Source organism: Protopterus annectens, chromosome 7.part0, assembly GCF_019279795.1.
Source record: "Protopterus annectens isolate FY-2018-M chromosome 7.part0, PAN1.0, whole genome shotgun sequence".
Taxonomy (NCBI): domain Eukaryota; kingdom Metazoa; phylum Chordata; order Ceratodontiformes; family Protopteridae; genus Protopterus; species Protopterus annectens.
The window spans coordinates 680,565,027-680,588,092 of record NC_056739.1 but is presented as its reverse complement, the minus strand read 5'-3'; positions in this window follow the sequence as shown (position 1 = coordinate 680,588,092).

Below are 23,066 nucleotides of genomic sequence, written 5' to 3'. Positions count from 1 at the left end.
ATATAAGTGAGATACACCTGCAATATATTACTGACATATTGCAGTTGAGACTTTCTTGGGAATCAGAGCATATGTATAAGTACACCTTTTCTGATGTGCATGCAGTGTCTACTCTCACCTATTGACATTATGCACTATGTGTGATTCCACACTTGGCTGCTTACAGTTAGAACTTTTCGGAGTGATTCAGTGGGGCACAGCTAACATTGGTTTACAAATCAGGGACATCCCTGTAAATCAGTTACAGTTGGGGAGTCTGGCCTCTGCCCTATTCACCTTTGCCAGTATTTATCCTGGTCTGATACTGTGTGGTGTTTGTAAGGTGCTACTGTAACATTATTCCCTGCTAGGATGGCTGGTTTTCCTTTCACAGTCATGTCATGCAATTCCACAACAACTGCTGGTAAAGACCCACAGAACTGGATTTGTGTTATATCATTCCTATTTTCCATTTTCATTCATTGTAATGCATGATATATTCATGTGAGAAGCAAGTTATTTGTATATCTGCTGTGGTTTAGTGGTAATTCATGCAGTCTATTGTGGCAATGGTCTGAGGTTCGAGACTGGCAGAGGCTTTTCCTTTTTCTGTTCAGCAGAACAAGGGCCCTGCCATAGAGTGACTAAGGCACTTTTAAGCAATTGTAAGCAGGTGTGCATGGGTTTGTGCGATGCTTAGCGACACTTAGCTAAGCACACACATGCGCACACATGCTTAAACCCGCTTACTACCGCTTAAAAGTGCTTACTCCCGCTAACCCCCACGCTAATTTCTGTTAAAGTAAAGAAAATGGGGAGATAGGAAAGTGGTGAAAAAGGGGGCACAAAGAGGGACAGACAGTAGGTAAACAAGCTCAGGATGTGCAGGACGGGTGTAGGGAAGGTCCATAGTTGCCCATTTCTTTAACAGAAACAGCTGTTCATATGTAATGAATTTGGAGTGAAATTTGAAACCTTCCACCCCTGGGAGAGGGGTGAGGACAACAAAGTATGTTGTACTGCCAATTCTAATTATCAGCTTACATGTCCAATGGACATGTGTGCGAAATGGAAAGCTATGTATGGGGCGTAATTTTTTGTGGGTACAGATTGCCCTTTTTTTTTTTTTTTCAGGTGAGAGTGGGAAGTGAGGTAAAGGAAGTAGGTATGTCCAGGGAGGTAGGTTGGGAAGGTAAATAGACAAGACAGACAAGACGCATACAGGGGCGGTGTATGACACATGGGGTTGGTGAACACAATTGACAGGGTCGGATGTTTGGAAATCGCAAGCCTGTGAGCCCACAGATAGTAACAGTGGAACTGAGATCCCCACCCATGGGCAGTCACCACTGAACCTTCACAGCCCCGAGGGTGGCTGTGCTGGGGGCTGCATAGGATGGGCAGGCTCACCCATGAGACGCACCACTCTTGCCTCGAGCTGGCATAGGGGATCAGCGACTGAACACTGGATCTCCCTACGCACCACAACCCGGACCCTTCGAAGGGTGACAGGTAGCCCTTCTCTGCCCATGCTTGTATGAGGGGGATGAGCCCCATCCTCTGCAGTGCTTCCACCTGAAGGTGGCACAGGACCAATGGAAGAGGGGATCCCGGGCTGGGCACTGGACCTTCTGGTGCCAGGTGCACTCACCAGATGAGGAGGGACAGGTGGGTCCGCTGGGACCGGCCTTCCCATACATTCTGTAATTAGGTGTGTTTAATTACAACATAAGCAAAACAGCATTCCAGATTAGTTGTAACAGCATGCAGTAATATTCCCATTAACCCAACACACCAAGGTTGCAACAGTTGAACAGCAAGCATAACACATGCATATATTGAACCACAGTGGATATTCCAACAGCATACAGGGATGTTTGGTAGCAACAGGCCACCATGATTGTGGTGTTTAAACAGGGCACATGCATCAACATGAATGCAAATATTTATAGAACAATAGGACATATGTCCCAACAAATATTTAAGATTACACATACCCATTGAGGTGTGGAATTGCATGGTTTATGCACATACAGTAGTGTGTAGAAAAAACCTCGGTTAACATCTTATAATTATCTTTTTATCTACACTACATTCCTAGTGACTGCAAGTGTGTATCCCCTACATGTATTATTACACTTGCCACCATACATTAGGTTATGTAATGGGTTTGGCTAGTTCAATATATGCCTGACCTATATCTGACATACTAACTGTCCAGGATGCAGATGTTACTGCTACATATTTCTTGATTGCATTTATATTTCTTTATCTACATATCTGGGATGTTTTCACATGACATTTTCACTTTGATTTGTACAGAACCCTGCATTTTTTGACACACACTCACATTTCTGGGGAAAAATAACATGCTACATGTGTGCCAGATTTACTTATTCATGCCAGCCAGTAACTGACTGTTGTGGACTGTATATATGTTTCACAGCTACTAGCACTTCCATCACCCACTTTATATGGGACTGCACAACTCTGGGTTGCCAGCACCTTTTCAAACAGTACTGTTTGTATAATGCAAGGGTACAACAACATTTCAAACTCTGATACAGACACACTCCGGGTTTTAGACCTTCATTAATGACATTACACACTTTTCCACAGGCTCACTCCTTTATTTGTTTTAACGGTGTATATGGCAGACATGTTCAAGACATATTATACCTTTATTAATAGGTTAGAACACTCTTTTTTCAGGCTCACTCACTTATTTTATATGACAGTGCCTGCAGAGATATTATTCCAGACATATGTTACCTTTCTTAATGGGTTATTACACTTTTTTCTGCCTCTCTGATGTTTATCTGACAGTACATGCAGAGGACTTATTCAGGCAATTTTATGTCTGTATTATTGGACTACAACACTTTATTTTTTATTTTATTTTTTTATTTATTTAACATTTGTTGACTGGGAATGTCCGACTAAGTTCCACAGAGCCTGTTTTCAGCGGAGGCCCGGGGAGAAATGCTCCATTTATTTCATGCTCTTTCCCATATTTTATATAACAATACATGCAGAATAATCACTAACCTGCCTATTGGCCCAGCCTTAGCAGCCTATCAGCATAGGCTTGCTGATTCACAGCACGGTCACCTGCAGCTGTAAAGTAAATAAAGGGATATTGAGACATACCTATCCGTTATGCATACTCCATTATCAATTCTTACATACAGCATTCCATGGCCACATACTCAGTTGTGGGGCATCCCACATCCCATGGGCCTCCTGTATCCATTGGTTCAGGTGGTCCTGCTTTCATCTCTTCAGGTCTGCATGGTGGTGACGGACGTGCTCACCAGTCCGAGGATTGCCTGTGGCACTGGTGAGGTCATGAGCTAACCGGTTCCAAGCCTCTGCCTTGTACTCCGTCCCTTGGAACTGGCCCTGCAGGAGTCTTGACTCATCACGGTGGACAAGGAGCCAGACCATGTATTTCGACTACTCGATGCCCCAACGTTGCGCTCGGAAGCATGTTCCCTCTCTGACACCAGACATTCTAACTGCAGATGTGAGCTACAATCAGTTATGGCATGTATTCTTGCCTGTGGTGCTTAAATATGCCGCATTTCCTGCACTTTTTTGTGATTGGCCGTTTTATAAAATTCTCAGCTGACTGCAGACCTGCTTAGTAATGGTTAAACTACCATTAGTAAGTATATGAATGTTAACAGTGGCTGTTTCCTTGATGTTCTCATGGCTTAGTGGTTCTGTACTTTGCTTCTGATGCACAGAGTTTTGGGTTCGAACCTTGTCATTCATTTTATTTTCATACTGTCCAGACAGGTTAGGGGGTGTGGCTGCATTTAAGCAACTTTCCTCTACATTGCTCCTCGGTGCCCTGGTTGGCACTGTGCACATGTCCGCGCAAACACATTGTGCTGGGTAAAGCGCTATTAAACTATGGGCAACTCTATTGCACTGGGTAAAGTGCTATTGAACTATGGGCAACTCTATTGCGCTGGGTAAAGTGCTATTGAGCTATGGGCAACTCTATTGCGCTGGATAAAGTGCTATTGAACTATGGGCAACTCTATTGCGCTGGGTGAAGCGCTGCTTAACTGCAGGCAATTTTATATTGGGATCCTTTTAAATATTTATTTTGTTCACTGATACATTGGCCATTTCACTGCTTTTTAGTTATGTTTAAACATATGTGTTAGGTATTATTCCATATACTGATTTAAAAAATAAATACAGGAGGGAGTGGTGGGACTCGAACCATGAATGCCTCTTCTTTGTGCAAACGCACTACCATTACACTTTTGCTACTTGTTGTGCACTGCATAAACATTCTTTCTTATGCTCTTCCATGTCAGAATTGCTAACTGTAGCTAAGCAATGGGCACACCCATCCACACACGTGCAAATACGGGCAGCTATTTTGGGAATTTAAAAAAAAATAATGTTATGCGTTTTAGAACTGAGATGGGGGTTTACAATATCAGACAGTGAGGTGTTGGGTGCAGGGACATTTGAGCGGACTCGCTCTTGTTTATTTGCTTTTATTTTAGACACTTGCAGGGGCATGGACATTTAGACTGCTCAGCAGTCAGACACACCCCCTGCTTTCTTACACGGTCAGTGTAAGACTTACGGTTGAGTCAGCATGCCCTCATGCATATTCATGGCACACTGATGTCATACCGTTCAACTGCAGCCTCCGCATAAGACTTATTAAGTCTTACACGGAGGATTCGTGAATCTGGGTGTGGGACTTTGAAAAAAATTATTTTACTTTTACAGAAAAAAATGTTTGATTTTAGGAATCTCCAAATGGAGAATGTGTATTTAAATGAATATTTACAGAACATTTGTGCCAAAAGGCTTAAGGGTTTACAAATTTCCTTTTGGGATAGAATATGATGAAACACTGATTGTTGACTTTTCTGAAATGTTCAATAAGCATGAATTAGAGCTTGTGGAAAATATTATTTTATGTAATGATTCTAAACTGTGTCATTTGATTAGTGAAGTTGAAACTTTAAATAATGACATCAAAAATTACCTATTGTTTTCACAATATGAAAATCTGTATTCCAAACAGTTTAAAATGGTGGAAAACAAATGTAATAGCATTTCTGATAAAAAATGTAAAAAGTTATAAAGTGATTTAAAGGAGTATAAAGAGAACAGTGCATATATTTTGAAACAGAAAGAACATAAAATTGTTGGGGGGGGTACACCTATACCCATACCCACCTCACAAAGAGGAGTATATGTACAGGAATGAAATGAGAAGTTCCCTTTGTAACCCTAATGGTCATGATAACAGTTTTCAGCACAATAATTATAGAAATAATCAACATTTTCTTTCAAGCACAAGAAAATGGGATGTGGGGGGAAGAAGAGATATGGAAAGGGCACCACATCAGTGGTTCAACAGAACCAAGTGGAGAAGGGAATAACAACTAATAGTGACGATAACATTTTAAGGAATTGACTGGTTAGTACATTTAGGGGTTATCACATTCATAACTATTCAGGAATAACCTTAACTAAGGAGCATTTTTTGTTATTTATGAAGGGGTTGAAATATTTGCCAGCTAGAGGCTTTGATTACACAGACACCATTTTGGAGTTAAAAATATACATGAGAAAATTGAATTTAGCTTTTCTGTTTAGGGACCAAGATGAACACATTAATCTTACTAAGAATAAAGAAATTAAAAATAAGAGTGTGCATAACCCACCAATGGACCCCACCCTAAATGTTTTTGAGAAGGCTGTGACTGAGGATTTATATGCCTTAAAATTAAAAGAAAAAAAGAGTTTTTAGATAGAAATCTTAGTGGGGAAGAGATGAGATTACTTGAACAGCTTAGAAACAACATGACGATTAGGATCGTGCATACAGATAAAGGGGGTGGGATGCTCATTTTTGGTGCTTTCCATTATTCCCAAAAAGTCCTAGAGATGATACATGACACTAATGTATACACCCATTTTTCACTTAATGAAGTTAATATCAGTTATCGAAGAACAGATTATTATTTGGAAGAATACATTTTAGATGAACATATTACACCTAAAATTTACAGCTTTTTGAAAGTCAAGAACCCTATGGTGGCTACCATTTCTGGGATTCCAAAAACCCACAAGGGGTTAAGTAATTTAACATTTCGGCTAATAGTAGATGGACAGGGCTCAAAAACTTACCCTTTTGATGTCACCATAGACTTTTGGTTAAAACAACTTGTGAATAAAGTGTAGCATTTAGTACAAGATTCATGGGATTTTTTTGGGTAGAATTAAGGAAGAGCTTTGGGAGAACAATTTTTTTTTACCATCGATGTAGTGGATTTATTCATCTGTATCCCTAGAGAAGAAGGGTTAGACATGTTTGCCAACTGTTTGAACAAAACGTCAGGTTTCTCTAATGAGAAAGTAAATTTAATAGTTGACTTCATGGGGTAGTTTTAGACTACAACTATATATATATATATATATATATATATATATATATATATATATATATATATATATATATTTTTTTTTTTTGAAGGAGAATACTTCAAACAAAACAAAGGTGTTGCTATGGGAGTCTCATGTGCTCCCATATTTGCAAACTTGGTTCTCCTTGACTGGGAGTTAAATAAAGTCTTTAGATGTGAGTACTTTCAAAATGTCAAACTATACGTAAGATTTCTGGATGACATTTTTATTTTGTGGAATAGTTCCATAGATAAAATGGAGGAATGTGTTAAGTACCTGAATTCCACTACTAGTTTCTTAAAATTTACCCACACAAGTAACATTTTGTCAATTAGTTACCAAAACACTCAGATTTTTAAAACTCCAAGTGGTTTTACATCTAAAATATATAGAAAACTTACATTCAGCAACTCTTACCTTGAATACACAAGTAGTCACCCTCCCCATCAAAAGGCCAGTATTGTGAAAGGCCAGATGGTAAGGGTTGCTAGAATGACATCTTCGGTTGGTGACCTTGAGAATGAATTACAGAAAGTTGCGGAAATGTTCTATGAAAGAGGATACCCACAGGGCATGGTTCAGGAAAATGTGGATTATGTTAGAAGGGAATGGTGTAAGAGATTCAAACCCCTGTTAGGAAATTTTAACATGGTTAGAGAGTCACCTCAAGGACAAAAAACTTTGAAAAGCCTATAATTTTACCATACTGGGAAAAAGCAGGGAAAGGGAAGGACATACTGAAAAAAAACTGGGCCATTCTCAGGGGAAACTCAGATTTGAGAAGGATTGTAGGAGAGAGACCCTCATATGTATACAAACTGGGGTAAACATAAAAGAAAGTTTTGAACATGTGAAGAACACACAAGCTAATAAGTATGATGGTACTATAAAGTGTGGCTCCTGTTCACAATGTTGCTACATAGTAGATTGTAAAATGGTTATTTTAGAAAATACCCTCAAATCAAAAGTAGAATTTGTTAAGGGTAACTGTCACACTACAGGTGTTATATACCTCGCACTGTGTAACGGATGTCCAGCATATTATGTTGGCAAAACCAAAAGGCAATTACACAATAGGATATATGAACACATATATCAGATATCCACTAAGAATAATAATAATGCACTGTATAGGCATTCTTTAGTTTGTGGGAATTTTCAGGGGTTCCACTTTGGGATCTTAGAGAAAGTATTAGATAACCCTAGAAGGGGGGACTACAGAAATCTAATGGAAGAAAAAGAAGTCAAATGGCAGATCAAGCTGCAGGCAGGAGAGGGTATTGGTTTAAATGAAGTTATTTCTGTAAAACCCCTGTTAATTAAGAGAGCTAGGGACAAAAGGCTATGTTAAAAATTTGCATGAAGTTACGAAAGTTTATTTCAAGTGTATTAGATATGGTATAGATGTTTATACGTGTTTTTTAAGTTGTATTTTTTAAACAAAGTGGTTGTGTCTTTAAGTGCATTTCTATGGCTGTGATGTCATCAACACATTGGGCTATAAATGTTGGATTTAATAGATGGCATGTATTCTGATGAAGTCCCCGTTCTGAGGGGATGAAAGTGCTTAATAAACACTTTTTAAACATTTTTATGTCTTAATAAAATGTTTGATACCTTTAGAAGGTTGTGGAGAGTTCTGGCTACAACATAGTGATTTTATTATTTTATTTTCATTTTGGTTGTCGCTGGGGTTGTTGTTTAAACAGTTTTAGATCTCAATATGTTTTCACCTAAACAAATGTTATACCTGAAATTCAACATACCAGGCAACTCAGATAACCCGTTTACCTTGATTGGCATGTTTCAAATAGATTGCTAAATAACTGGTGCCTAAACTCATGGAGATTAGAAGAAACAAGAATAAACATGTATTATTAACTTGCAATAGGTTCATAAGTTCATAGTTAGGTACTAGACTATCTGCCCGAAGACATTTATAAGCCTAGCCAGAATGTGTTGGCTTTCACTGCCCCCTTCGATTAGTTCCCTGTGCCTCTGCCCAGCAGAGCCACTGAAGTGATCCCTGGGGTAAACTTTCTGTTTCCCATCCACTCATCAAGGTTTCTCTTGAAGAGTGTTAGCGAGAAGCTCTGCCTAATGTAGATTGGAATCTTGTTCCAAAGCATGGGAAGTATCTGGAACAGGAATCTATCCCTTCAACACATCCTATTTATTGTTATGCTGAGGTTTAGATCCATAGAGTATGTGGCTCGAGGGGATATGGTTTTCTTTAGGTGGAGCGTGCCCATCAGTTCTGGGTTGGACATGGCCTTGTATGTCAGGCAGAGATCACCTCTGAGTAGGCGGTATGCAACTGAGTACAGCTGGAGTTTCTTCAGTCGCGCTGCATAGGGCATCTGACTGAGGCCAGTGATCCTCTTGGGGAGGTATTTCTGTGGTCTTTCCAGCTGTTGCAAATGTCTTGTAAGGTACATCCCAAATGGGGCGTTTTACTCTATGGTGGGTATGATGAGTGATGAGTAGAGGGGCACAATGACCTCTTTTGATTTGGATGCAAATCTTTTTGTGATTAGGTGGGCCACATAGAAGGATTTTCTAATCACTTTGGCAATGTGATTATCAAAGGAGAGATTACTGTCTACTTGGGTCCCAAGATTCCTTATTACATGTTCTGTATTTAGGGGACTACCACCTATGTGGTAGTTTGTGGGTACTTTGTTTTTTCCAAAGAGGATGACTATACAGTTTTGGAATTTAGCTTGATTTGATTGATTAGATTGATCTGATTAGATTTTGACACCAGGTAACCATCTCATGGAGACTCTTTTGGAGGATGTCTGTGCCAGCCAGAGAGTCAATTATAGCCCTTAGTTTGCAATCGTCTATGAACTTGGTCAGCCATAGTCCTCCTGTGCTTGCCTGTACCTCTGAGAAGTATATGGTGAACAGGAGGGGTCCTAGGACTGAACCCTGGGAAACACCACTTGTAACTGGTTTTGTCAGACCTTGCTCCCGCAACTCTCACCATGTGGATTCTGTCTGTGAGCCAGTTGGCAAACCATGTTGTGATATAGGGGTTTATGTTCAGGCTGGTGAGCTTGTCTATAATGCCAGAATGGGGAATGGTGTTGAAGGCCTTTGCGAGGTCTAGGTAGGCTGTGTGTACCACCTTTCCCTCATCTATAGCCTTAGTAACTGTCTCAAAGAACTCCCCCAGATTTAGGAGGCATGATCTGCCCTAACAAAGCAGAACTGGGTAGGGTCCAGTGTTTGGAGGTTCCCAATGTCTCTGTTAGTGAGTTCCATGATGATGCGCTCCATAGCCTTGCAGACCAAGCTAGTCAGGCATATAGGGCCATAGTTACCTGGGCGTGTTGTGGCTCCACCTTTGTGGAGTGGAATAATCATTGCTGTGTGCCACTCTATGGGTACATAGCCTGTGGAGAGGCTGAGTTTGAACATTGTGTTTAGGTGTAGGATGCAGTCTGCGACACCGTCTAGTTCCATTGATGCTGTGTTTTTTGGCTTTGGAGAGGGCTGTTTTAACCTGAGTGTCTGTGATTTCAGTTACTCTACATTCTTCTGGTATGGTTATGGGACCTTTTGGGGGTGAGAGGGGGGTGAAGTTTGAACTGAACCTGTCTGCCAGGATGTTCGCGATATCAGTCGGTTCAGTGTATTTTGTGCCATTATGCACTAACTTCGAGCAGATCTGCGCATTGCCACTTAGATTCTTGATATAGCTAAAGAATGCCTTGTGGTTATCTTTGGAGTCCTTGGCAATTTTTCTTTCGAAGCATGCCTTGGATGATTTTATGAGGAATCGTAGTTTCTTGCTGATACTGATCAAGGATGTCTTCCCTTCTTGGGATTTTACTTTTTTCTCTACTAGTTTCCTCCTGCTATTGTATAGCTTATTTATGGCAGGGGTCCAGCAGACTGGTTTCCTTTTCTTGGAGGAGTGATTCTAGGTTTTGCTTGGGATAGCATGATCCATGCATTCTTGTAGGTGCCCGTAGAATGTATTAGTAAAGGATTTTGCAGCTTGGACAGCGTTATCCTTTACCATGGGGGCTTTGAAACTTTCCACCTCAGTCTTAATTAATATGAAGTTTGCTTTTGAAAAGTTTTTCATGGTGGTTTCCTTGAGTTGGGGTGGAATGTGGATATCCAGAGTGATTTGTTTATGGTCAGATCTAACCAGCGAGGGGTTGACCTCTGGTGTGGAACACCGGTCGCCCATGTTGGTGATGATATGAACCTATGACCAGGTCCAATATGTTGTCACCTCTGGTGGGAGTGTTGACTAGTTGATCCAGGGCATCTGAGATTATAAATTCTAGGAAATTTTGTGCAAGGGAGTTAGTACTTAAGTAGTTCTCCCAGTTAATGTTTGGGTAATTGAAATAACCAAATATTAGGGTGTTTGGTAGGACCTTTATGTTTCCCAGTGTTTCCAGAAATGCGGAATGGGAGTGCTTGGACATCCGTATCAAGCTACAATTTGAATTGCAGTTTTGCCCATGGTTAGTTGCACGTGGATGATCTCTGAAGCATCGTGCTGTGCCACTAACCTGGAGGTGTGGGTATCCTTGATGAATATGGATATGCCCCACACCTTTTGTATTTCAGTCTGGGTTCTGTGGCCGAAATTTATGGTATGAGTTGTAGCCTGGTAGTGCCAGGGTGCTCTCTGGAGCCTTAAACCAGGTTTCTGTTACCGCACATATATCGATTTTCTCCATACTGAGGAGTGCCTCGAGTCCATGCATTTTGAGGTTTAGACTTCTGGCATTGAGTAACATTACCCTCAGTTTTTTGTTACTTGTACTATTTACGGTGGTGGGTTTGTCTTTTGAGCCTTGCCTAAAAAGGCACTATGGGGGTGGCAAGAGCCTTGGCCAGTATTCAAAATCAATGGTTTATACTGGTCTTTGGTGAAATTAGACTACATTTTCATAAGAGAGAGATTTGTTAAATGTTTCTTATTATGATTGAATAGAATATGACAACATTCATAATACCAGTAATATATCTGATGTAGATGGTCAGCAAGAGGCTTTGAGAGTCTTATAAAATGTTTCTATGCCTCATATTTTCTAAGCTTCCTTATCGTAGTTAAGCCACTAGATGAGTTGGTATTGCTTATAAGGGATGGAATATTTTGCATCCCCATATATTTCCAAAACTTCAGTTTTAATCAGTTTCCACTATTAATTTTCAGCATTTATTAGGACGACAGATAAGTTAACCACGATTCAAGAGCAAACAATGTTTATGTTACATTTGAAGACATTATGAAAAGATTTACTGTTAATTTTTATAGATGTGCATGTGCATTCATAAATGCAAACACAAAAGCATAAACACACACAAACACACACACCACACACACATGTAAGGAAATAATTTAATTTTACTAGCTATGTGTAAGATCTTCTACATATTTTCTATATAAAAATAACCCTACACTTAATGTATTTTCCTGTATGACAAAAGTATCTGTTTCATGTCATGTTATGCTCCATTAGACTTGCTTATCATGGAAAGTTTAACCAGTTCCAGCTGTTTAGTTTTGGTGGTGATGGAAGAATTTGGTACATTTAATTTATTTTGTTGTCTATAATACACTGTGCAATTAAATGCTGAATAACTTAATCTCAAACCTGCAGAGTACAGTTCTTGGAAAACTTGTTAGCATTGCCATAAAGCTAGGCCACCTATTTATATTATTATTATTATTATTATTATTATTATTATGATAACCAATTCAAAAAAGAACATTGAAAACAAATTGAATGGACCCATGCAGATTTTATGTTTGTTGAGCCTGCTGAAATACAACTAAATCCTGACTTTAATTGTCATGTGGTTTCCTACTGAAAGACTGCACAGCATTAGATAAATTACTCTTAGATCCATAACTTATGTTTTCAGCTACATCTGTACAACAGCTTTCTTTTTCATTGTAGTTTTATAGGTAACAAAAATGAAAGTTTGTACCTTGATTTATAACAATAACAATGTTTTAAAAATTAAATAAAATATTTATGTAAGGGGCGGCCATGGTTGTGCAGCAGTTAGCGTTGTCACCTCACAGCAAGAGGTTCTCCGGTTCGATCCTTGGCTGGGATGCCTTCTGTGTGGAGTCTGCATGTCCACCCTGTGGTCGCGTGGGTTTGCTCTGGTTTCCTCCCACATCCCAAAGAGATGCTGTAGGTGGATTGGACACTCTAAATTGGCGCTAGGTGTGAGTGTGTGCATGTGAGTGCCTTCTGTGGAAAGTTGGACGTTGGGCTGGAAACTCGACACCATAAAAGACTCCACTGCCAATCATGAGCAGGCAGGTGATCCGCTGTGGTGACCCCTAACTGGGAAAAAGCCAAAAGAAGAAAAAATAAAATGTATTTATGTAATGAAAAAGAAAGGACTGCGGTGGTGGTGCTGCAGTAGTGTTGTCACCTCACAGTAAGACGTTGTCCTGTTCGATTCTCAGCTAGAGCGTCTTCTGTGTGGAGACATGTGTGAATGGGCGTACCTTCGTTGAAGGTTGTGCATCAGGGCCGGAAACTTGGCACTTAAAAATCTACTGCCAATCATTAGCGGACCGGAGTTCTGCTGTGGCGACCCCTAACCAGGAAAAGCCAAAAGACACAACATGTAACGAAAAAGAGCAACCAGCAAAAGCCACAGTATACTGAAACTCCAAAAGAAGCTGGCTAGGCAGAGAGACAAAGGAGTACAACAGGTTTATTAAAATACTTAAAACTGTAGAAGTACAAAAACATCTGAAAATATCCAGAATAAGCCAAGTACCTGTGTGTATGAAAGTGCTTATCCTGGATATTTTCTGATTTTTTTGTACTTTTTGTACTTCTACAGTTTTAAGTATTTTAATAAATCTGCTGTGCTCTTTTGTCTCTCTGCCTAGCCAGCTTCTTTTGGAGTTTCAAAATATTTAGGTAACCAGATTTGTCACCTATTTGCACAGTAGGGCTAGCCACCCAGTGGTGTAAACCTGACTCTAGATGATTGTCACTGTGCAGAAAAATGTGAAAAATGAGTTGTGGATGGATGGATTTGCCACCTATCTATATGCAAATGCAGAAGTAGAACCAGAATAAGCTCAAAAGGTTTTAAGGGAATATATTCTAAAGTTTTACAACAGACAGGCTTCAAAGACCTTGTACAAAATCTATTTGTAAACATTTGTATTAGCAAGGTTAGACACAAATGCAGTATTCTGTTCACAATATATAATGTGCTTGTTTTAACCTTGCTGGGACTTGCATAGTGCCAAACAAATATGAAGACCAATCTGCAATGTGTCTGAAAATATAACATATATGTGAGGATGGCTGTCATTAGAATTGGTTATATATTAATTATTTATTCAAGCTAGAATGAAGTCCCCAAATGGATTACAATGTGGTTTTCCTTCTGTAATTTCTGGTAATTCACAGCAAAGTATTTTGAAGACTGCAGAGGGTAGCAACTTCAAAATGATGTAATAATGATGACACCAACCAGATAAGGATAAAATAAAGATAAATTCAAGTACACAGGACTGAATGCAGCTCATAATGCAATGCATGACTGGAAATTTTATAAAACTCCAGTTAAACAGCATGGTCAAAACTGAAATCAAACTAGGAGGTGTCAAAGTCTCAACAAGAAATATGTGCAGGATAAAAAAATCAACAGCTACAACTTAAAATTGGCAGTTGTAACTAATTTATTAACAGCTGCATGTTTTAAGATGTTAAAAATTATAACACTATAGTCTTGTAGAGTAATTATAAATTATGGATGCTACATTAGGCATTTCATATTAACTGTTACAACAAGTAAGAATACAGCATCTTATTCTCTTCAGAAAATATGTGAAAAATTACAGAAGGCATAAGACACAAAATATAAATGTTTTTAAAAATGTCCATAGTTAAATCATATGTAGTACCGTGTTTTCATGACATAATTAATTTGATACTATATTAATATTAAAGTTATAACCGTTTTTTTTAATTGGAGTACTGTAGTTAGAATACTACAAAAAATGAGTTTTGCAGCAAAATAATGAACTATTATTGGAAGTAGGCACATTATCAGTTCAAGAGATGGCTGCAACAGAATATCCTAAAGTAGCCACGTCAGCAGTTGTGCTGCAGAGCAGATACAAATCAAAACTTTCTATTGGCATTTGCTTGGTTTTGAACCTAACATCTGGCTACTACTACTACATTAGGAAGCCATGTGCTAGGCTCAGCTAAAGGGTAAATGATCCAAGTTCATTTTAAATATATTTGTGTTTGATCTAATAGTATGAATTAGTGTTATACATTTTTTAATGTGTTCCAAGGACTCATTACAGAGAAAAGCTTTTGACCCCATAGAGATAAAGTAATTGAATTTTAAATTACTTCACCTCTGGATTCACAGTTAAGACAGAATTTCTCACCAGGACTGCAGGCATTTATCAAAACCCATGTATAAATGCTAGCATTCTCCTTCTGTCTGAAAGAAGCTAAAAATAGAAATGGGTTGCTCTAAACTCGTGGCATCTTAAGGCCTCAGGCAGTCTAATTCAGTGTTCTCTGCCAGTGCCGTACAAGCCTGGTAGAAAAGTCAGTTAATTTTGTATGCAATAGTTTCATTTTTTATGAGAGTATATAACTTACATTCTTGATAGAACATGATATAATATAAAAAATTACATGCACACAAAGAAAGAGTTGTATAAATGTTGAGAAAACATGAAAAAGTTTCAACAATAATGAAATCAACTGAAAACATTTAAAAAGATTTTTGATGTCACATAGTGCTGTTTCGTGACTGATAATCACAGCTCTGTCCTAAACATGTACATTTTGCTAATTTATTAAATCTATCATAATGCATGATATACATATTCATATCTGAAGAGATCAGCTGACCATAAGTTCCCTACCAGATCATAAAATAACAAAGGACTAATAATAATAACAAATAATAATAGTACTAATAGTAATAGTAATACATAGCTATTGTCTGTCACACTATCATTTAACAGTGGTCTCTATGCAGCAAGAAAAGATATTTTGTAATGCCTAAATTCTCAAATGGTGCTCTGATTAACTCTCAATGTTCAAAGTGCATGTAAGCATCATATAAGGGTATCCATGATACTTATTATGACAGAATATACTTATCATATGGTATCTAGTAATCGGTAGCTATGGAATAAGTAAGCAATTAATATCAAGCAACTTTGTCCCCCGGATTTACTAAAGTTTCATGCAGGACTAGCTTAGTTCTGCACAGAAGCACCCGTTTAGGAGCAGGATGGCAGCATGCCATGCATATTAATAAGGCGCGCTGCCCGAGGTCCTAGGCTTACACGGAACATGTAAGAGTGCAGGGGGCATGTCTGAGAGCAGAGCTCTTAGATTAAACATGCCCTTGCAATGTAGAACAGGAGAAAGAGGTAAGGAATGAGCGAGACCACTCATAGGTGTCCGCATATCCCCACCAACAGTCCCCCATGTGTACAACAGCAACAGTACATAAAAATAAAATGAAGAAAGACATTTGTTTCTTTTTAAATATCTGATTAAAGCTAACCGTAGGTGCGTGCCCATCGCTTAGCTACGGTTCAAGCAGCTTAAAAGGCTGAAGAGGATAACAAGAAAGATATATGCAAATGAAGCAGCATTGCAATAGTGTAGTGGGAAGAGCATTCCCCTTTACTAGCAGGCATTCCTGGTTTGAGTCCCACTGCAGCACATTCCATTTTCCATGGCAAAGCACGATATGACCCATATTTTTGTTGCAAAACCCACTAAATAACATATATTTATGAACTGGATTATGGCAGGAAATGCACATGTGAAGTGTCACTGTCATAATGAATAAGGCACTAATAAGCAGGTTTAAGCACAAATAAGCAGTAGTAAGCATATTTAAGCACTAGCAAGTGGGTTTAAGCCTGTTTGCATGGCAGTAAGCAATAGGCACACAGGTGAAGCAATATTGAAGCTAACTCTCTGTAAGCATCATTAAGCAGAGGTTAGCAGTGCTTACCACTGCGCAAACCTGTGCAAACTCATGCAAACCCACTTACAACAGCTTTAAAGTGCCTTAAAAACTCTGTGTCCAATGGCCTGTGTTCTGCCCAGCAACAAAATAAACAGATTCTGCAAGGCTCAAACCCAGGTCCATGCACACCATAGATAAAGTGATTTACCACCAAGTTATGATAAATATACATAAATCTGATGTTTTCAGAAACGTATCATCCAGCCCAGTCATGCAACAGTACAGAGAATCTATACCAACATCTAGATGTATGTGTGTAAATATATTAATATCTAAACAGATACAACATATCTATATATGTGTATATATATATATATATATATATATATATATATATATATATATATATATATTTAGAAATATATACATATATAAATATATATGAAGATATATACATGCAAATGCCTACATTGACACATATATATGTCTACACCTATATGTCTACATATACACAGCAAGGTACATATATGTACACAGATATAGATCTATGTAGGTATATATGGACATAGTTATCTATATGTAAGCAGATATTTATATCTATAAAGGTATATGTGGCCATACATCTGTAGATAGCAGTGGTAGATTAACAAAAACAAATATGTCCACATGCACCGTTAATGGGTTGAGAGGCCCCAAACAATATACGTCTTGTACGAATTGGCATACCCCCCACAGCTAAACACGTCTGCCCTGCAATACACTACCAAGTGTTGCAGATCCAATAACCAGGACCTGACATGACATGGGCACAAGATGTTAACAGTACTACATCCCACCTGTATGATGTCAGGCTGGTATTGATAACATATGCAGTACAGTCTGGCTTCCATAGGAAATGTAAAATGTGGAAGCTATCAACATCCCCAGGATGCATATACACAGACACATATATGCAGATACGGATATACATACATACATACAGATATATATATATATATATAATATATATATATATATGTATATATATATATATATATATATATATATATATATATTATATATACACACACACACACACACACACACACACACACATATATATATATATATATATATATATATATATATATATATATATATACATGTGACTACACATACACACACAGAGATATGTACAGTAAGATACTTATGTAGTAGGTGCACACAATATGGCATAGCCACTATGCCTACAGTTAACACCTTAATACCTGGACACTGGATGAGCCATCCATACAAATGCCATTCGTTGCCTGCAACATATACCTACAGAGAGGTCATAGGATAAACACCACACACAGGTTTGCAGAAATGGAATACCTTTATTCGTGTACTATAACAGATTTATATGCCATGTCATATAGCTGTTCAGACACTGACATCCATATCAACAGAATAATGCAACTATGAAACAGTTAAACTAATACAGTAGTCTGGAAAGGTCCACAACTGTTGCTGTCCAGGCCAAGCCCATCAAATTGTACAATAGTTAAGACAGACTGGGCCACAGGATACCACACAATCAACAGTAAGTTATACAGGTGTATAGTCCAGCAGCCTCTATCTACACTCTGTACACAATCACTCGGTATCCCAAATGGGATATAACTGTTACCTAACAAGGCTTAACTGACACCATCACAGGCACACTGGCAAATAAAACAGTCTGTATGGCAGGAGGCAGTAGGCCTGCAGTAACCCACTTTATGTAACTAATGTCAAGATAGGTGACATGTATGGTACTGTACATCCAGATACCTTAAGGCAGCTCACCCCTGATACACCCACATTTTGTAACAGCCTAGGTTATGTATAGTGCTTCCCCCCCAGGCTCAATAATACAGGGCCATATACCACTGTTACATACACTGGCCACTGGAGTGCATATGGGCACACATGTATTGTGTAGGTAAAGCCCACATATATATGGCCCCAGCCCCACTATATGTGTAGGGGATACAACAGCAGTGGACTGCTGGCAGGCATGGCAGCATGGTATACATATATGTGCATAACTATCTCTATCTGTATATGTGTAGACATATACTGCCCTGTATATGTATATATCCAGGTGTGTATATGCATATCTATGTACATATACACACACCCATCTATATGTGTCAATATGTACATGTGTAATTATCTATATAGATATCTGGATAATCATATGTACATATATATTCACCATATGTCCTGAACATGGGGTGTAGCCCTACCTCAGCCCCTATGGTCCCACCTTCGTAGTACAAGGGGATGTCAGGCATGTATAGCAGGTATATTAGCAGACTATTGCTACTGTAATAGGGATTGTCTGCACAGATATGTTGTGTGTGGGAGGTCACATCTGCTTTTCACATGTGCACCACTGGCTACTGACAGACATCCTAAGGACATCATAGTACAGTACCGCTGCAAGCTCGTAATGCTCCTGTGGACTACAGCAGAGATATTGGCCAATAGATGTGGACATTCTGACACACTCTGTACAATCCAGAGGTATACACAGAACCCCTTAGTGTAGAACATGTGGACCAAGCCTGACAATATGGATGTTAACAGCCATGTAGATGGGTATAACACATAACGACTGGTATACAGTCACCCCCATAGTCTATGCATTCACACACCCCTGTCTGTCCTGACACATAATAACTGCTGGGACAGAGGTGCCATAACCACATACTACCCACTAGTTATTGACATACATCTGTACAGCATCCCACCGCTCTGTCTGACATACATAAGGTAGGCCCGGCAGCCGTACATCTGACAAGTACCTGGACATGACACCTCACTGGGTAAGTACACTAAGCTGCTAGGCATGTAACAAAGCACTGTGCAGGCTACAGGCAGACTGGCTCAACACTGGCCTACATCTCTTATGGGGGAATGCACATGTACCTGCATATATAGCATGCTCTACAGGCATGTCACAGCACAGGGTAAGATACACCTGTTTGAAAGTGCATAACCACAACCAATGTGAACACAGCCACAGCTACATATGGTAAGCTAGCATAATATTACAGTATATGGACTATCTGTTCAACACCATCCTCATATATGCCACTCACACACTAACCCTACATATATTGGGCTGCTATACAGTGTGGTCTGATGTGCCCGTCTGTGGTATGGGACATATGTGTGTGTATGGCCCTACAAACATGTAAGCCAATACGGTAACATACAGTGGAGCAGTATTTAACATCAGTTAGGACAGGATCTAGGACGATGACAACTACCACAGTCTGTACACAGGCCAAGGTGCATATTAACAATACACATACTGACAACATTCACCATAAGTACGCAAACCTCAGTACTGTACAAACAGCCACAGTATGTCCAGGTTATGTCAAATATAACCCCTATTGTACATAACATGTGTAGCAGTCTGATATCTCACTGGCTTGTTATCAGATATGATGACATTAATCATGGTGTACAGCGCATATGCACCTCTTAATGCATGACATATGTACACAGGTTGACTGAGTTGTGGCTGGAAGCACATACACAGGGCCAATATTGACATGTTGTTGTGATAACATCATACATTTACTGTTGTAACAGGGTGTTTTGCAACATATGTCCTATGAGGGATATGAAGTCAGTAACTGTCATGGCTTTCACCATCTATAGACTGCAATCCTCACACTACCTTCTGCAGTTTACAGATACATGTTCTGTGGGTAACACATGACACCAAAGGCACCACACACTGCCCAGTCTGCAGATGACCCCATAGATGGGGATTCTTCATAACATGCAACTGGCATGGCAGGTATTAATACATGTAGGACTGCCATATCTGCACACACCCTGTTAAACCAACATTACTCTGAATACAGTATAGCAGCACTTACAGTCTGTAGTCAGGTCAGGCACATCCCCCTCCTGTGAGTTGGCCTGTTTCCACAGTGTATGTTGTCAGAGGTACATCCCCAATCCATCTGAGATGCTGTTTGCCAAACAACAGAATGAGTTCCTGCTCACAGTTTATTAAAAGGACCAACACAAACATGATGTTCCTAGATATTGGAGTGTGTTTCCATGCAAATTGCTATGGGAATGTTACCACAGCTGTTCCACATGCAATCAGCTAGGGGAGGGCTGAAACTCGTGCAGAGGCCAATAGCTGATCATGAGCATTATTTAAAATGCACATGCTGCTGCCTAAGCAAAGCAGGTGTAGGTCTCCACATCCACCAGTAAGGGAGTGAGTGAGGCAGACAGAGGCAAAGAAAAGTCAGGGAGGGGTGGGAGAGTAAAACCTAAGCATGTTTGTGTCACACACCTACCAGCACAGGGTATCAAACCCCTGTTGACTATGTAGTGCTATCAGAGTTCTATGCAGTTATTGGATGCGCCACATTGGTTATCTGTTGTAGACTCCTCAGAACATATATGTGATGGTGAGAGACATCTGCAACAGGGATATGGTAGCTATACAGTATGTGAAGTACATGTGCGTGTCCGTATGAACAGGTGCCAGTGTCAACACAGCCATACTCTCACAGGTATGCACACACATTGACACACTTGGCAGGGCCAGGATTACAACTCATCACTAGTGAGATTGCCACAACACACTACTGTGCAGGTATCACATGCACCACACGAGCCATACGGAGGTTGTATGGGCAAAGGGTATGGGGAGGTATCTGACATCAGACAGCATGCTTCAGTATGCCAATGGGAATTCTAGTGAGTGTGGATGTGATCATAGGCATCATGCAACACACACACAAACACACAGGGTGCCAGTACTGACATGCATGGGTGCATGTCTGCACGGGTGCGTGGTGGTCAACTGTGCCAGATGGCTATACAAGGCTAGGTGATAGGTATACCTTGGTATCAGACCACATGGCACTGGTCTGCATTGCGGCTTAGGGCTGTAGTTTTTACATTTGCCCACACAGGTGGGTATTGTAACCATCATCCAGTCACCTGGAGATTATTACATATGACCAATGATGTGCATCGCTTGCCATGTATGTGTTTCTTAGTCTATGACATGGATGGTGTCTGGGATGTGCACACCTCCCACATGCATGTACAGTGACATGTGGAACTGTACCTGGGGTTTCTGGCCCATGTTGTGTACACAGATTATCATCAGATGTGCCAGTCTTGGCCACATGTGGTGGACACTGGTAATGGGCAGCAGGTTTACCCTGCACCTACATTGATAGCATGCTAACAGCATTTCCTGGTGTCAGTGGCATCTGTCCATACAGGGCATGTTTCCAGGCATGGTATGTCCTTTGTGGGTCACATATGATGGCACCACAGGTGTTGCAGGTGTCCAGTGGGGAACATGGGGAAGGTGCATTGTTTGCATGTACATGCCTATTAGACAGATGGACAGGGTGCCATTCCCTCTATAGCCAACTGCAATCACTCCATAGTTACTATCAGTGCCTAATATACAGTGTACTACCCACATATTGGCTGTTGCCAAGGCGTGTGTGTGTGTGTGTATATGTGTGTGTGTGTGTGTGTGTGTGTGTGTGTGTGTGTCATGGGTTGAGAGTGGGCTCTGTGTAATACTGGGGTTGCTAATTGTGATTGGCTGGCCTTGATGTCACATGTATGGGTATGGATTTGCTCCCCAGCCTGTTGGCTATTTCACATCTGTTATCCCTATGCAGTGGACATTGTGATATATACTAGGGCCACCATAAAAAAAAAAATTGCAAAACCCACTACACATTGGGCCCAGGTGTTACACACTCACACAGGATGCAAGTTACAAACTCACACACACCTGTCATGATTGGGAGTAGAACTTCTACCAAACTAGTTTATTACACTACAGCACTACACAGTTGTAGTACGTGCCATGGTGGCTACTGGGGTACACTTTCTCCAAAGGTGTATATCACATTTGATGACATCAGCTGGATTGCCAAAGTACAGCATTTGACATGTACTGAGTGTGACTAGCCTAAAATGCATTGATCCCTACACAGACACAAAGCATCCACAGCCGACATGTGTGGATATAGAACCCCTAACAGAGATCTATAGCACACTACAGCACAGAGCTGTTATAGGATGCACCACGTTGATTACTGGGGAACTTCTTCCCCAAATGTGTATTTCACAATGAATGACATCAGCAGGATTGCCAAAGTAGGGCATTTGACATATACTGAGTGTGACTAGCATAGAATGCATTGTCCCCTACACAGACATTGAAATACACACATAACATCCACATCCGACATGTGTGAGTATCAAACCCCTGCCAGCGGTCCATATCACACTACAGCATGGAGCTGCTCTGGCATGCGCTATGGAGATCACTGGGGTACATTTTTTTCCAGAGGTGTATTTCTAGGTGGATGACATCAGCAGCCTTGCCAAAGTAGAGCATACAAATTATATGGCGTGTGACTACCCTAAAAAGCATTGCTCTTTACACAGACAGGGTCAGACAGACACACACACACTTGCCAAGTCTGGGATTAGAGAACCTACCTAACTAATGTATCATACTACAGCAATACACAATTATATGATGCACTTCAGAAATTGTAGGGGGTGTGACCACCCTAAAAAGCATTGCTTTTTACGCAGACAGATACACACGCAAACACACACAGTTGCCA